General features: G+C 42.6%; 10 non-coding genes across 10 annotated transcripts; all 10 read left to right on the top strand.

The window, feature by feature from the left end:
- The first annotated feature begins 285 nt into the window (after nucleotides 1–285).
- Trnam-cau lies at nucleotides 286–371 on the top strand. The gene is given in 2 exon segments: nucleotides 286–322; nucleotides 336–371. It is a non-coding gene; the product is annotated as a tRNA-Met (tRNA).
- A 968-nt stretch (nucleotides 372–1339) lies between these two features.
- On the top strand, nucleotides 1340–1425 carry Trnam-cau. The gene is given in 2 exon segments: nucleotides 1340–1376; nucleotides 1390–1425. It is a non-coding gene; the product is annotated as a tRNA-Met (tRNA).
- Nucleotides 1426–2218: 793 nt separating this feature from the next.
- Nucleotides 2219–2304, top strand: Trnam-cau. Its single transcript is given in 2 exon segments — nucleotides 2219–2255; nucleotides 2269–2304. It is a non-coding gene; the product is annotated as a tRNA-Met (tRNA).
- Nucleotides 2305–3623: 1319 nt separating this feature from the next.
- On the top strand, nucleotides 3624–3709 carry Trnam-cau. The gene is given in 2 exon segments: nucleotides 3624–3660; nucleotides 3674–3709. It is a non-coding gene; the product is annotated as a tRNA-Met (tRNA).
- A 1467-nt stretch (nucleotides 3710–5176) lies between these two features.
- On the top strand, nucleotides 5177–5262 carry Trnam-cau. Its single transcript is given in 2 exon segments — nucleotides 5177–5213; nucleotides 5227–5262. It is a non-coding gene; the product is annotated as a tRNA-Met (tRNA).
- Nucleotides 5263–10617: 5355 nt separating this feature from the next.
- On the top strand, nucleotides 10618–10703 carry Trnam-cau. Its single transcript is given in 2 exon segments — nucleotides 10618–10654; nucleotides 10668–10703. It is a non-coding gene; the product is annotated as a tRNA-Met (tRNA).
- Nucleotides 10704–11496: 793 nt separating this feature from the next.
- On the top strand, nucleotides 11497–11582 carry Trnam-cau. The gene is given in 2 exon segments: nucleotides 11497–11533; nucleotides 11547–11582. It is a non-coding gene; the product is annotated as a tRNA-Met (tRNA).
- A 1144-nt stretch (nucleotides 11583–12726) lies between these two features.
- On the top strand, nucleotides 12727–12812 carry Trnam-cau. Its single transcript is given in 2 exon segments — nucleotides 12727–12763; nucleotides 12777–12812. It is a non-coding gene; the product is annotated as a tRNA-Met (tRNA).
- A 1319-nt stretch (nucleotides 12813–14131) lies between these two features.
- On the top strand, nucleotides 14132–14217 carry Trnam-cau. The gene is given in 2 exon segments: nucleotides 14132–14168; nucleotides 14182–14217. It is a non-coding gene; the product is annotated as a tRNA-Met (tRNA).
- Nucleotides 14218–15186: 969 nt separating this feature from the next.
- On the top strand, nucleotides 15187–15272 carry Trnam-cau. Its single transcript is given in 2 exon segments — nucleotides 15187–15223; nucleotides 15237–15272. It is a non-coding gene; the product is annotated as a tRNA-Met (tRNA).
- The last annotated feature ends 315 nt before the right edge of the window (nucleotides 15273–15587 follow it).

The following is a 15587-nucleotide window of genomic DNA, read 5'->3' as shown; positions in this document are numbered from 1 at the left end:
CGATCCTCACACGTGGCACATTTTTTTTTCTTTTGAAAACGAATGACTCTATGAGCGGTTTGACAAAAAACACAACAAACACGCATAGAGAAGACACTTTTCTCATGTTGGCCTTGTTAGCGCAGTAGGCAGCGCGTCAGTATCATAATCTAATGTAGAAATCTGAATGTCGTGTGTTCGATCCTCAGACGGGGCATATTTTTTTCTTTTGAAAACGAATGACTCTATGACCGGTTTGACGAAAACACCACAAACACGCATAGAGAAGACACATTTCTCATGTTAGCCTCGTTAGCGCAGTAGGCAGCGCGTCAGTCTCATAATCAAATGTAGAAATCTGAAGGTCGTGAGTTCGATCCTCACACGGGACATATTTTTTTCTTTTCAAAACGAATGACTCTATGACCGGTTTGACGAAAACACCACAAACACACATAGAGAAGACACATTTCTCATGTTGGCCTCATTAGCGCAGTAGGCGGCGCGTCAATATCATAATCGAATGTAGAAATCTAAAGGTCGTGAGTTCGATCCTCACAAAGGGCATATTTTTTTTCTTTTGAAAACGAATGACTCTATGAGCGGTTTGACGAAAACACCACAAACACGCATAGAAAAGACTCATTTCTCATGTTGGACTCGTTAGCGCAGTAGGCAGCGCGTCAGTCTCATAATCAAATGTAGAAATCTGAAGGTCGTGAGTTCAATCCTCAAAGGTGGCATATTTTATTCTTTTGAAAACGAATGACTCTATGACCGGTTTGACGAAAACACCACAAACACGCATAGAGAAGACACATTTCTCATGTTGGCCTCGTTAGCGCAGTAGGCGGCGCGTCAGTATCATAATAGAATGTAGAAATCTGAATGTCGTGAGTTCAATCCTCACACAAGGCATAATTTTTCTTTTGAAAACGAAAGACTCTATGACCGGTTTGACGAAAGCACCACAAACACGCATAGAAAAGGCACATTTCCCATGTAGGCGTCGTTAGCGCAATAGGCAGCGCGTCAGTCTCATAATCAAATCTAGAAATCTGAAGGTCGTGAGTTCGATCCTCACAAGGGGCACATTTTTTTTTCTTTTGAAAACGGATGACTCTATGAGCGGCTTGACAAAAAAACACAACAAACACGCATAGAGAAGACACTTTTCTCATGTTGGCCTCGTTAGCGCAGTAGGCAGCGCGTCAGTATCATAATCTAATTTAGAAATCTGAATGTCGTGAGTTCGATCCTCAGACGGGGCATATTTTTTTCTTTTGAAAACGAATGACTCTATGACCGGTTTGACGAAAACACCACAAACACGCATAGAGAAGACGCATTTCTCATGTTAGCCTTGTTAGCGCAGTAGGCAGCGCGTCAGTCTCATAATCAAATGTAGAAATCTGAAGGTCGTGAGTTCGATCCTCACACGGGGCATAATTTTTCTTTTGAAAACGGAAAACTCTATGACCGGTTTGACGAAAGCACCACAAACACGCATAGAAAAGTCACATTTCCCATGTAGGCGTCGTTAGCGCAATAGGCAGCGCGTCAGTCTCATAATCAAATCTAGAAATCTGAAGGTCGTGAGTTCGATCCTCACACGTGGCACATTTTTTTTTCTTTTGAAAACGAATGACTCTATGAGCGGTTTGACAAAAAACACAACAAACACGCATAGAGAAGACACTTTTCTCATGTTGGCCTCGTTAGCGCAGTAGGCAGCGCGTTAGTATCATAATCGAATGTAGAAATCTGAATGTCGTGAGTTCGATCCTCACACGGGGCATAATTTTTCTTTTGAAAACGAAAGACTCTATGACCGGTTTGACGAAAGCACCACAAACACGCATAGAAAAGGCACATTTCCCATGTAGGCGTCGTTAGTGCAATAGGCAGCGCGTCAGTCTCATAATCAAATCTAGAAATCTGAAGGTCGTGAGTTCGATCCTCACACGTGGCACATTTTATTTTCTTTTGAAAACGAATGACTCTATGAGCGGTTTGACAAAAAACACAACAAACACGCATAGAGAAGACACTTTTCTCATGTTGGCCTTGTTAGCGCAGTAGGCAGCGCGTCAGTATCATAATCGAATGTAGAAATCTGAATGTCGTGAGTTCGATCCTCAGACGGGGCATATTTTTTTCTTTTGAAAACGAATGACTCTATGACCGGTTTGACGAAAACACCACAAACACGCATAGAGAAGACACATTTCTCATGTTAGCCTCGTTAGCGCAGTAGGCAGCGCGTCAGTCTCATAATCAAATGTAGAAATCTGAAGGTCGTGAGTTCGATCCTCACACGGGACATATTTTTTTCTTTTCAAAACGAATGACTCTATGACCGGTTTGACGAAAACACCACAAACACACATAGAGAAGACACATTTCTCATGTTGGCCTCATTAGCGCAGTAGGCGGCGCGTCAATATCATAATCGAATGTAGAAATCTAAAGGTCGTGAGTTCGATCCTCACAAAGGGCATATTTTTTTTCTTTTGAAAACGAATGACTCTATGAGCGGTTTGACGAAAACACCACAAACACGCATAGAAAAGACGCATTTCTCATGTTGGACTCGTTAGCGCAGTAGGCAGCGCGTCAGTCTCATAATCAAATGTAGAAATCTGAAGGTCGTGAGTTCAATCCTCAAAGGTGGCATATTTTTTTCTTTTGAAAACGAATGACACTATGACTGGTTTGACGAAAACACCACAAACGAGCATAGAGAAGACACATTTCTCATGTTGGCCTCGTTAGCGCAGTAGGCGGCGCGTCAGTATCATAATCGAATGTAGAAATCTGAATGTCGTGAGTTTGATCCTCACACGGGGCATAATTTTTCTTTTGAAAACGAAAGACTCTATGACCGGTTTGACGAAAGCACCACAAACACGCATAGAAAAGTCACATTTCCCATGTAGGCGTCGTTAGCGCAATAGGCAGCGCGTCAGTCTCATAATCAAATCTAGAAATCTGAAGGTCGTGAGTTCGATCCTCACACGTGGCACATTTTTTTTCTTTTGAAAACGAATGACTCTATGAGCGGTTTGACAAAAAACACAACAAACACGCATAGAGAAGACACTTTTCTCATGTTGGCCTCGTTAGCGCAGTAGGCAGCGCGTCAGTATCATAATCGAATGTAGAAATCTGAATGTCGTGAGTTCGATCCTCACACGGGGCATAATTTTTCTTTTGAAAACGAAAGACTCTATGACCGGTTTGACGAAAGCACCACAAACACGCATAGAAAAGGCACATTTCCCATGTAGGCGTCGTTAGCGCAATATGCAGCGCGTCAGTCTCATAATCAAATCTAGAAATATGAAGGTCGTGAGTTCGATCCTCACACGTGGCACATGTTTTTTTTCTTTTGAAAACGAATGACTCTATGAGCGGTTTGACAAAAAACACAACAAACACGCATAGAGAAGACACTTTTCTCATGTTGGCCTCGTTAGCGCAGTAGGCAGCGCGTCAGTATCATAATCGAATGTAGAAATCTGAATGTCGTGAGTTCGATCCTAAGACGGGGCATATTTTTTTCTTTTGAAAACGAATGACTCTATGACCGGTTTGACGAAAACACCACAAACACGCATAGAGAAGACACATTTCTCATGTTAGCCTCGTTAGCGCAGTAGGCAGCGCGTCAGTCTCATAATCAAATGTAGAAATCTGAAGGTCGTGAGTTCGATCCTCACACGGGACATATTTTTTTCTTTTCAAAACGAATGACTCTATGACCGGTTTGACGAAAACACCACAAACACACATAGAGAAGACACATTTCTCATGTTGGCCTCATTAGCGCAGTAGGCGGCGCGTCAATATCATAATCGAATGTAGAAATCTGAAGGTCGTGAGTTCGATCCTCACACAGGACATATTTTTTTTCTTTTGAAAACGAATGACTCTATGAGCGGTTTGACGAAAACACCACAAACACGCATAGAAAAGACGCATTTCTCATGTTGGACTCGTTAGCGCAGTAGGCAGCGCGTCAGTCTCATAATCAAATGTAGAAATCTGAAGGTCGTGAGTTCAATCCTCACACGTGGCATATTTTTTTCTTTTAAAAAAGAATGACTCTATGACTGGTTTGACGAAAACACCACAAACGAGCATAGAGAAGACACATTTCTCATGTTGGCCTCGTTAGCGCAGTAGGCAGCGCGTCAGTCTCATACTCAAATTTCGAAATCTGAAGGTCGTGAGTTCGATCCATACACGGGGCATTTTTTTTTCTTTTGAAGACAAATGACTCTATGAGCGGTTTGACAAAAAACACAACAAACACGCATAGAGAAGACACTTTTCTCAGGTTGGCCTCGCTAGCGCAGTAGGCAGCGTGTCAGTCTCATACTCAAATGTAGAAATCTGAAGGTCGTGAGTTCGATCCTCACACGGGGCATATTTTATTCTTTTGAAAACGAATGACTCTATGACCGGTTTGACAAAAAAAACCCCACAAACACGCATAGAGAAGACACTTTTCTCATGTTGGCCTCGTTTGCGCAGTAGGCAGCGCGTCAGTCTCATAATCGAATGTAGGAATCTGAAGGTCTTGAGTTCGATCCTCACACGGGGCATATTTTTCTCTTTTGAAAACGAATGACTCTATGACCGGTTTGACGAAAGCACCACAAACACGCATAGAAAAGTCACATTTCCCATGTAGGCGTCGTTAGCGCAATAGGCAGCGCGTCAGTCTCATAATCAAATCTAGAAATCTGAAGGTCGTGAGTTCAATCCTCACACAAGGCATAATTTTTCTTTTGAAAACGAAAGACTCTATGACCGGTTTGACGAAAGCACCACAAACACGCATAGAAAAGGCACATTTCCCATGTAGGCGTCGTTAGCGCAATAGGCAGCGCGTCAGTCTCATAATCAAATCTAGAAATCTGAAGGTCGTGAGTTCGATCCTCACACGGGGCACATTTTTTTTTCTTTTGAAAACGAATGACTCTATGAGCGGTTTGACAAAAAAACACAACAAACACGCATAGAGAAGACACTTTTCTCATGTTGGCCTCGTTAGCGCAGTAGGCAGCGCGTCAGTATCATAATCTAATTTAGAAATCTGAATGTCGTGAGTTCGATCCTCAGACGGGGCGTATTTTTTTCTTTTGAAAACGAATGACTCTATGACCGGTTTGACGCATTTCTCATGTTAGCCTTGTTAGCGCAGTAGGCAGCGCGTCAGTCTCATAATCAAATGTAGAAATCTGAAGGTCGTGAGTTCGATCCTCACACGGGGCATAATTTTTCTTTTGAAAACGAAAAACTCTATGACCGGTTTGACGAAAGCACCACATACACGCATAGAAAAGTCACATTTCCCATGTAGGCGTCGTTAGCGCAATAGGCAGCGCGTCAGTCTCATAATCAAATCTAGAAATCTGAAGGTCGTGAGTTCGATCCTCACACGTGGCACATTTTTTTTTTTCTTTTGAAAACGAATGACTCTATGAGCGGTTTGACAAAAAACACAACAAACACGCATAGAGAAGACACTTTTCTCATGTTGGCCTTGTTAGCGCAGTAGGCAGTGCGTCAGTATCATAATCGAATGTAGAAATCTGAATATCGTGAGTTCGATCCTCAGACGGGGCATATTTTTTTCTTTTGAAAACGGATGACTCTATGACCGGTTTGACGAAAACACCACAAACACGCATAGAGAAGACACATTTTTCAGGTTGGCCTCGTTAGCGCAGTAGGCAGCGCGTCAGTCTCATAATCAAATGTAGAAATCTGAAGGTCGTGAGATCGATCCTCACACGGGGCATATTTTTTTCTTTTGAAAACGAAAGACTCTATGACCGGTTTGACGAAAACACCACAAACACGCATAGAAAAGGCACATTTCCCATGTAGGCGTCGTTAGCGCAATAGGCAGCGCGTCAGTCTCATAATCAAATCTAGAAATCTGAAGGTCGTGAGTTCGATCCTCACACGGGGCACAATTTTTTTCTTTTGAAAACGAATGACTCTATGAGCGGTTTGACAAAAAACACAACAAACACGCATAGAGAAGAGACTTTTCTTATGTTGGCCTCGTTAGCGCAGTAGGCAGCGCGTCAGTCTCATAATCAAATCTAGAAAACTGAAAGTCTTGAGTTCGATCATCACACGGGGCACATTTTTTTCTTTTCAAAACGAATGACTCTATGACCGGTTTAAAGAAAACACCACAAACACGTATAGAGAAGACACATTTCTCAGGTTGGCCTCGCTAGCGCAGTAGGCAGCGTGTAAGTCTCATAATCAAATGTAGAAATCTGAAGGGCGTGAGTTCGATCCTCACACGGAGCATATTTTATTCTTTTGAAAACGAATGACTCTATGACCGGTTTGACGAAAACACCACAAACACGCATAGAGAAGACACATTTCCTATGTAGGCGTCGTTAGCGAAATAGGCAGCGCGTCAGTCTCATAATCAAATCTAGAAATCTGAAGGTCGTGAAATCGATCATCACACGGGGCACATTTTTTTTTAAAAACGAATGACTCTATGAGCGGTTTGACAAAAAACACAACAAACACGCATAGAGAAGAGACTTTTCTCATGTTGTCCTAGTTAGCGCAGTAGGCAGCGCGTCAGTCTCATAATCAAATCTAGAAATCTGAAGGTCGTGAGTTCGATCATCACACGGGGCACATTTTTTTTTCAAAACGAATGACTCTATGACCGGTTTGACAAAAAACACAACAAACACGCATAGAAAAGACGCATTTCTCATGTTGGCCTCGTTAGCACAGTAGGCAGCGCGTCAGTATCATAATCGAATGTAGAAATCTGAAGGTCGTGAGTTCGATCCTCACACGGGACACAATTTTTTTTCTTTTGAAAACGAACGACTCTATGAGCGGTTTGACAAAAAACACAACAAACACGCATAGAGAAGACACTTTTCTCATGTTGGCCTCGTTAGCGCAGTAGGCAGCGCGTCAGTATCATAATCGAATGTAGAAATCTGAATGTCGTGAGTTCGATCCTCAGACAGGGCATATTTTTTTCTTTTGAAAACGAATGAATCTATGACCGGTTTGACGAAAACACCACAAACACGCATAGAGAAGACACATGTCTCATGTTAACCTCGTTAGCGCAGTAAGCAGCGCGTCAGTCTCATAATCAAATGTAGAAATCTGAAGGTCGTGAGTTCGATCCTCACACGGGGAATATATTTTTTTTCTTTCGAAAACGAATGACTCTATGACCGGTTTGACGAAAACACCACAAACACGCATAGAGAAGACACATTTTTCAGGTTGGCCTCGTTAGCGCAGTAGGCGGCGCGTCAATATCATAATCGAATGTAGAAATCTGAATGTCGTGAGTCCGATCCTCACACGGGGCATATATTTCTTTTGAAAACGAATGACTCTATGACCGGTTTGACGAAAACATCACAAACACGCATAGAGAAGACACATTTCTTATGTTGGCCTTGTTAGCGCAGTAGGAAGCGCGTCAGTATCATAATCAAATCTAGAAATCTGAAGGTCGTGAGTTCGATCCTCACACGTGGCACATTTCTTTTTCTTTTGAAAACGAATGACTCTATGAGCGGTTTGACAAAAAACACAACAAACACGCATAGAGAAGAGACTTTTCTCATGTTGGCCTCGTTAGCGCAGTAGGCAGCGCGTCAGTATCATAATCGAATGTAGAAATCTGAATGTCGTGAGTTCGATCCTCAGACAGGGCATATTTTTTTCTTTTGAAAACGAATGAATCTATGACCGGTTTGACGAAAACACCACAAACACGCATAGAGAAGACACATTTCTCATGTTAACCTCGTTAGCGCAGTAAGCAGCGAGTCAGTCTCATAATCAAATGTAGAAATCTGAAGGTCTTGAGTTCGATCCTCAGGGGCATATTTTTTCTTTTAAAAACGAAAGACTATGACCGGTTTGACGAAAACACCACAAACACGCATAGAAAAGGCACATTTCCCATGTAGGCGTCGTTAGCGCAATAGGCAGCGCGTCAGTCTCATAATCTGATTTAGAAATCTGAAGGTCGTGAGTTCGATCCTCACACAGGGCATATTTTTTTTCTTTTGAACACGAATGACTCTATGACCGGTTTGACGAAAACACCACAAACACGCATAGAGAAGACACATTTTTCAGGTTGGCCTCGTTAGCGCAGTAGGCAGCGCGTCAGTATCATAATCGAATGTAGAAATCTGAATGTCGTGAGTTCGATCCTCAGACGGGGCATATTTTTTTCTTTTGAAAACGTAAGACTCTATGACCGGTTTGACGAAAACACCACAAACACGCATAGAAAAAGCACATTTCCCATGTAGGCGTCGTTAGCGCAATAGGCAGCGCGTCAGTCTCATAATCAAATCTAGAAATCTGAAGGTCGTGAGTTCGATCCTCACAAGGGGCACATTTTTTTTTCTTTTGAAAACGAATGACTCTATGAGCGGCTTGACAAAAAAACACAACAAACACGCATAGAGAAGACACTTTTCTCATGTTGGCCTCGTTAGCGCAGTAGGCAGCGCGTCAGTATCATAATCTAATTTAGAAATCTGAATGTCGTGAGTTCGATCCTCAGACGGGGCATATTTTTTTCTTTTGAAAACGAATGACTCTATGACCGGTTTGACGAAAACACCACAAACACGCATAGAGAAGACGCTTTTCTCATGTTGGCCTCGTTAGCGCAGTAGGCAGCGCGTTAGTATCATAATCGAATGTAGAAATCTGAATGTCGTGAGTTCGATCCTCACACGGGGCATAATTTTTCTTTTGAAAACGAAAGACTCTATGACCGGTTTGACGAAAGCACCACAAACACGCATAGAAAAGGCACATTTCCCATGTAGGCGTCGTTAGCGCAATAGGCAGCGCGTCAGTCTCATAATCAAATCTAGAAATCTGAAGGTCGTGAGTTCGATCCTCACACGTGGCACATTTTTTTTTCTTTTGAAAACGAATGACTCTATGAGCGGTTTGACAAAAAACACAACAAACACGCATAGAGAAGACACTTTTCTCATGTTGGCCTTGTTAGCGCAGTAGGCAGCGCGTCAGTATCATAATCGAATGTAGAAATCTGAATGTCGTGAGTTCGATCCTCAGACGGGGCATATTTTTTTCTTTTGAAAACGAATGACTCTATGACCGGTTTGACGAAAACACCACAAACACGCATAGAGAAGACACATTTCTCATGTTAGCTTCGTTAGCGCAGTAGGCAGCGCGTCAGTCTCATAATCAAATGTAGAAATCTGAAGGTCGTGAGTTCGATCCTCACACGGGACATATTTTTTTCTTTTCAAAACGAATGACTCTATGACCGGTTTGACGAAAACACCACAAACACACATAGAGAAGACACATTTCTCATGTTGGCCTCATTAGCGCAGTAGGCGGCGCGTCAATATCATAATCGAATGTAGAAATCTAAAGGTCGTGAGTTCGATCCTCACAAAGGGCATATTGTTTTTCTTTTGAAAACGAATGACTCTATGAGCGGTTTGACGAAAACACCACAAACACGCATAGAAAAGACGCATTTCTCATGTTGGACTCGTTAGCGCAGTAGGCAGCGCGTCAGTCTCATAATCAAATGTAGAAATCTGAAGGTCGTGAGTTCAATCCTCAAAGGTGGCATATTTTTTTCTTTTGAAAACGAATGACACTATGACTGGTTTGACGAAAACACCACAAACGAGCATAGAGAAGACACATTTCTCATGTTGGCCTCGTTAGCGCAGTAGGCGGCGCGTCAGTATCATAATCGAATGTAGAAATCTGAATGTCGTGAGTTTGATCCTCACACGGGGCATAATTTTTCTTTTGAAAACGAAAGACTCTATGACCGGTTTGACGAAAGCACCACAAACACGCATAGAAAAGTCACATTTCCCATGTAGGCGTCGTTAGCGCAATAGGCAGCGCGTCAGTCTCATAATCAAATCTAGAAATATGAAGGTCGTGAGTTCGATCCTCACACGTGGCACATTTTTTTTTCTTTTGAAAACGAATGACTCTATGAGCGGTTTGACAAAAAACACAACAAACACGCATAGAGAAGACACTTTTCTCATGTTGGCCTCGTTAGCGCAGTAGGCAGCGCGTCAGTATCATAATCGAATGTAGAAATCTGAATGTCGTGAGTTCGATCCTCACACGGGGCATAATTTTTCTTTTGAAAACGAAAGACTCTATGACCGGTTTGACGAAAGCACCACAAACACGCATAGAAAAGGCACATTTCCCATGTAGGCGTCGTTAGCGCAATATGCAGCGCGTCAGTCTCATAATCAAATCTAGAAATATGAATGTCGTGAGTTCGATCCTCACACGTGGCACATGTTTTTTTTCTTTTGAAAACGAATGACTCTATGAGCGGTTTGACAAAAAACACAACAAACACGCATAGAGAAGACACTTTTCTCATGTTGGCCTCGTTAGCGCAGTAGGCAGCGCGTCAGTATCATAATCGAATGTAGAAATCTGAATGTCGTGAGTTCGATCCTAAGACGGGGCATATTTTTTTCTTTTGAAAACGAATGACTCTATGACCGGTTTGACGAAAACACCACAAACACGCATAGAGAAGACACATTTCTCATGTTAGCCTCGTTAGCGCAGTAGGCAGCGCGTCAGTCTCATAATCAAATGTAGAAATCTGAAGGTCGTGAGTTCGATCCTCACACGGGACATATTTTTTTCTTTTCAAAACGAATGACTCTATGACCGGTTTGACGAAAACACCACAAACACGCATAGAAAAGACGCATTTCTCATGTTGGACTCGTTAGCGCAGTAGGCAGCGCGTCAGTCTCATAATCAAATGTAGAAATCTGAAGGTCGTGAGTTCAATCCTCACACGTGGCATATTTTTTTCTTTTAAAAACGAATGACTCTATGACTGGTTTGACGAAAACACCACAAACGAGCATAGAGAAGACACATTTCTCATGTTGGCCTCGTTAGCGCAGTAGGCAGCGCGTCAGTCTCATACTCAAATTTCGAAATCTGAAGGTCGTGAGTTCGATCCATACACGGGGCATTTTTTTTTCTTTTGAAGACGAATGACTCTATGAGCGGTTTGACAAAAAACACAACAAACACGCATAGAGAAGACACTTTTCTCAGGTTGGCCTCGCTAGCGCAGTAGGCAGCGTGTCAGTCTCATACTCAAATGTAGAAATCTGAAGGTCGTGAGTTCGATCCTCACACGGGCCATATTTTATTCTTTTGAAAACGAATGACTCTATGACCGGTTTGACAAAAAAAAACCCACAAACACGCATAGAGAAGACACTTTTCTCATGTTGGCCTCGTTTGCGCAGTAGGCAGCGCGTCAGTCTCATAATCGAATGTAGGAATCTGAAGGTCTTGAGTTCGATCCTCACACGGGGCATATTTTTCTCTTTTGAAAACGAATGACTCTATGAGCGTTTTGACGAAAACACCACAAACACGCATAGAGAAGACACTTTTCTCATGTTAGCCTTGTTAGCGCAGTAGGCAGCGCGTCAGTCTCATAATCAAATGTAGAAATCTGAAGGTCGTGAGTTCGATCCTCACACGGGGCATAATTTTTCTTTTGAAAACGAAAAACTCTATGACCGGTTTGACGAAAGCACCACAAACACGCATAGAAAAGTCACATTTCCCATGTAGGCGTCGTTAGCGCAATAGGCAGCGCGTCAGTCTCATAATCAAATCTAGAAATCTGAAGGTCGTGAGTTCGATCCTCACACGTGGCACATTTTTTTTTTTCTTTTGAAAACGAATGACTCTATGAGCGGTTTGACGAAAACACCACAAACACGCATAGAAAAGACGCATTTCTCATGTTGGCCTCGTTAGCGCAGTAGGCAGCGCGTCAGTCTCATAATAAAATGTAGAAATCTGAAGGTAGTGAGTTCGATCCTCACACGGGGCATATTTTTTCTTTTGAAAACGAATGACTCTATGAGCGGTTTGACGAAAACACCACAAACACGCATAGAAAAGACGCATTTCTCATGTTGGCCTCGTTAGCGCAGTAGGCAGCGCGTCAGTCTCATAATAAAATGTAGAAATCTGAAGGTAGTGAGTTCGATCCTCACACGGGGCATATTTTTTTCTTTTGAAAACGAATGACTCTATGACCGGTTTGACGAAAACACCACAAACACGTATAGAGAAGACACATTTCTCAGGTTGGCCTCGCTAGCGCAGTAGGCAGCGTGTAAGTCTCATAATCAAATGTAGAAATCTGAAGGGCGTGAGTTCGATCCTCACACGGGGCATATTTTATTCTTTTGAAAACGAATGACTCTATGACCGGTTTGACGAAAACACCACAAACACGCATAGAGAAGACACATTTCTCATGTTGGCCTCGTTAGCGCAGTAGGCGGCGCGTCAGTATCATAATAGAATGTAGAAATCTGAATGTCGTGAGTTCAATCCTCACACAAGGCATAATTTTTCTTTTGAAAACGAAAGACTCTATGACCGGTTTGACGAAAGCACCACAAACACGCATAGAAAAGGCACATTTCCCATGTAGGCGTCGTTAGCGCAATAGGCAGCGCGTCAGTCTCATAATCAAATCTAGAAATCTGAAGGTCGTGAGTTCGATCCTCACACGGGGCACATTTTTTTTTCTTTTGAAAACGAATGACTCTATGAGCGGTTTGACAAAAAAACACAACAAACACGCATAGAGAAGACACTTTTCTCATGTTGGCCTCGTTAGCGCAGTAGGCAGCGCGTCAGTCTCATAATCAAATGTAGAAATCTGAAGGTCGTGAGTTCGATCCTCACACGGGACATATTTTTTTCTTTTCAAAACGAATGACTCTATGACCGGTTTGACGAAAACACCACAAACACACATAGAGAAGACACATTTCTCATGTTGGCCTCATTAGCGCAGTAGGCGGCGCGTCAATATCATAATCGAATGTAGAAATCTAAAGGTCGTGAGTTCGATCCTCACAAAGGGCATATTTTTTTTCTTTTGAAAACGAATGACTCTATGAGCGGTTTGACGAAAACACCACAAACACGCATAGAAAAGACGCATTTCTCATGTTGGACTCGTTAGCGCAGTAGGCAGCGCGTCAGTCTCATAATCAAATGTAGAAATCTGAAGGTCGTGAGTTCAATCCTCAAAGGTGGCATATTTTTTTTTTTGAAAACGAATGACACTATGACTGGTTTGAGGAAAACACCACAAACGAGCATAGAGAAGACACATTTCTCATGTTGGCCTCGTTAGCGCAGTAGGCGGCGCGTCAGTATCATAATCGAATGTAGAAATCTGAATGTCGTGAGTTTGATCCTCACACGGGGCATAATTTTTCTTTTGAAAACGAAAGACTCTATGACCGGTTTGACGAAAGCACCACAAACACGCATAGAAAAGTCACATTTCCCATGTAGGCGTCGTTAGCGCAATAGGCAGCGCGTCAGTCTCATAATCAAATCTAGAAATCTGAAGGTCGTGAGTTCGATCCTCACACGTGGCACATTTTTTTTTCTTTTGAAAACGAATGACTCTATGAGCGGTTTGACAAAAAACACAACAAACACGCATAGAGAAGACACTTTTCTCATGTTGGCCTCGTTAGCGCAGTAGGCAGCGCGTCAGTATCATAATCGAATGTAGAAATCTGAATGTCGTGAGTTCGATCCTCACACGGGGCATAATTTTTCTTTTGAAAACGAAAGACTCTATGACCGGTTTGACGAAAGCACCACAAACACGCATAGAAAAGGCACATTTCCCATGTAGGCGTCGTTAGCGCAATATGCAGCGCGTCAGTCTCATAATCAAATCTAGAAATATGAAGGTCGTGAGTTCGATCCTCACACGTGGCACATGTTTTTTTTCTTTTGAAAACGAATGACTCTATGAGCGGTTTGACAAAAAACACAACAAACACGCATAGAGAAGACACTTTTCTCATGTTGGCCTCGTTAGCGCAGTAGGCAGCGCGTCAGTATCATAATCGAATGTAGAAATCTGAATGTCGTGAGTTCGATCCTAAGACGGGGCATATTTTTTTCTTTTGAAAACGAATGACTCTATGACCGGTTTGACGAAAACACCACAAACACGCATAGAGAAGACACATTTCTCATGTTAGCCTCGTTAGCGCAGTAGGCAGCGCGTCAGTCTCATAATCAAATGTAGAAATCTGAAGGTCGTGAGTTCGATCCTCACACGGGACATATTTTTTTCTTTTCAAAACGAATGACTCTATGACCGGTTTGACGAAAACACCACAAACACACATAGAGAAGACACATTTCTCATGTTGGCCTCATTAGCGCAGTAGGCGGCGCGTCAATATCATAATCGAATGTAGAAATCTGAAGGTGGTGAGTTCGATCCTCACACAGGGCATATTTTTTTTCTTTTGAAAACGAATGACTCTATGAGCGGTTTGACGAAAACACCACAAACACGCATAGAAAAGACGCATTTCTCATGTTGGACTCGTTAGCGCAGTAGGCAGCGCGTCAGTCTCATAATCAAATGTAGAAATCTGAAGGTCGTGAGTTCAATCCTCACACGTGGCATATTTTTTTCTTTTGAAAACGAATGACTCTATGACTGGTTTGACGAAAACACCACAAACGAGCATAGAGAAGACACATTTCTCATGTTGGCCTCGTTAGCGCAGTAGGCAGCGCGTCAGTCTCATACTCAAATTTCGAAATCTGAAGGTCGTGAGTTCGATCCATACACGGGGCATTTTTTTTTCTTTTGAAGACGAATGACTCTATGAGCGGTTTGACAAAAAACACAACAAACACGCATAGAGAAGACACTTTTCTCAGGTTGGCCTCGCTAGCGCAGTAGGCAGCGTGTCAGTCTCATACTCAAATGTAGAAATCTGAAGGTCGTGAGTTCGATCCTCACACGGGGCATATTTTATTCTTTTGAAAACGAATGACTCTATGACCGGTTTGACAAAAAAAAACCCACAAACACGCATAGAGAAGACACTTTTCTCATGTTGGCCTCGTTTGCGCAGTAGGCAGCGCGTCAGTCTCATAATCGAATGTAGGAATCTGAAGGTCTTGAGTTCGATCCTCACACGGGGCATATTTTTCTCTTTTGAAAACGAATGACTCTATGAGCGTTTTGACGAAAACACCACAAACACGCATAGAGAAGACACTTTTCTCATGTTAGCCTTGTTAGCGCAGTAGGCAGCGCGTCAGTCTCATAATCAAATGTAGAAATCTGAAGGTCGTGAGTTCGATCCTCACACGGGGCATAATTTTTCTTTTGAAAACGAAAAACTCTATGACCGGTTTGACGAAAGCACCACAAACACGCATAGAAAAGTCACATTTCCCATGTAGGCGTCGTTAGCGCAATAGGCAGCGCGTCAGTCTCATAATCAAATCTAGAAATCTGAAGGTCGTGAGTTCGATCCTCACACGTGGCACATTTTTTTTTTCTTTTGAAAACGAATGACTCTATGAGCGGTTTGACGAAAACACCACAAACACGCATAGAAAAGACGCATTTCTCATGTTGGCCTCGTTAGCGCAGTAGGCAGCGCGTCAGTCTCATAATAAAATGTAGA

Source organism: Nematostella vectensis, chromosome 9, assembly GCF_932526225.1.
Source record: "Nematostella vectensis chromosome 9, jaNemVect1.1, whole genome shotgun sequence".
Taxonomy (NCBI): Eukaryota; Metazoa; Cnidaria; class Anthozoa; order Actiniaria; family Edwardsiidae; genus Nematostella; species Nematostella vectensis.
This window is presented reverse-complemented; position numbering and strand designations above follow the sequence as displayed.